Raw genomic sequence first — 995 nt, forward strand, 5'->3', positions numbered from 1 at the left:
GAAAAATATAATTTTCCTAAATAAAATACCCTCTATATTTAAGGCCCCGACAAAGCTATATACATACATGTGTGTGTATGGGTTCTCATTTGTAAAATGAATAAATAATCTAACAGAAATTTTAATATTTCTATCTTTGAAAACCAGTGGATGTATTCCACTGAAATTAGGTAAATAATCCTTCGAACAGACGGTTAGTAGCGACGCCTGCTGGGTCTGGCTACTCTGCATTGATAAAGGGCAAATACCCTGAAACATGTCTGCAGATGTCTGACCAGCAAGGGGAAGCGACTGACTTCCCCTGTTCGGAGGTTATAATGCACACAGGTTCGTGTGTCATATAGCAAGCTAGAGGCGATGGCCTCTTGGAGCTAATCAACAGCAGCTTTAGTCTTATATTTATGGACTACCATATTAGCTTGGCGATAACTATTAATAATCTAACATTATAATATCCCTAAATTGTTTCTTCATTTTCATCATCATCATCATCATCGTTTAGCGTCCGTTTTCCATGCTGGCATGGGTTGGACGGTGCAACAGGGGTCTGGGAAGCCAGAAGGCTGCACCAGGCCCAGTCAGATCTGGCAATGTTTCTATGGCTGGATGCCCTTCCTAACGCCAACCACTCCATGAGTGTAGTGGGTGCTTTTTACGTGCCAGACTGGGATGGCAAACGGCCACGATCGGATGGTGCTTTTTACGTGCCACCGGCACGGAGGCCAGGCAAGGCTGGCAACGGACACGATCGGATGGTGCTTTTTACATGCCACCGGCACGGAAGCCAGTCGGGGGTAAGTAGCTTGCTTACCAACCACATGGTTCCAGGTTCAGTCACACTGCGTGGCACCTTGGGCAAGTGTATTCTACTATAGCCTCGGGCCGACCAAAGCCTTGTGAATGGATTTGGTAGACGGAAACTGAAAGAAGCCTGTCGTATATATGTATATATATGTATATATTTACACATACACACACACACACACACACACACA

This window comes from Octopus sinensis, linkage group LG29, assembly GCF_006345805.1.
Source record: "Octopus sinensis linkage group LG29, ASM634580v1, whole genome shotgun sequence".
Lineage (NCBI taxonomy): Eukaryota > Metazoa > Mollusca > Cephalopoda > Octopoda > Octopodidae > Octopus > Octopus sinensis.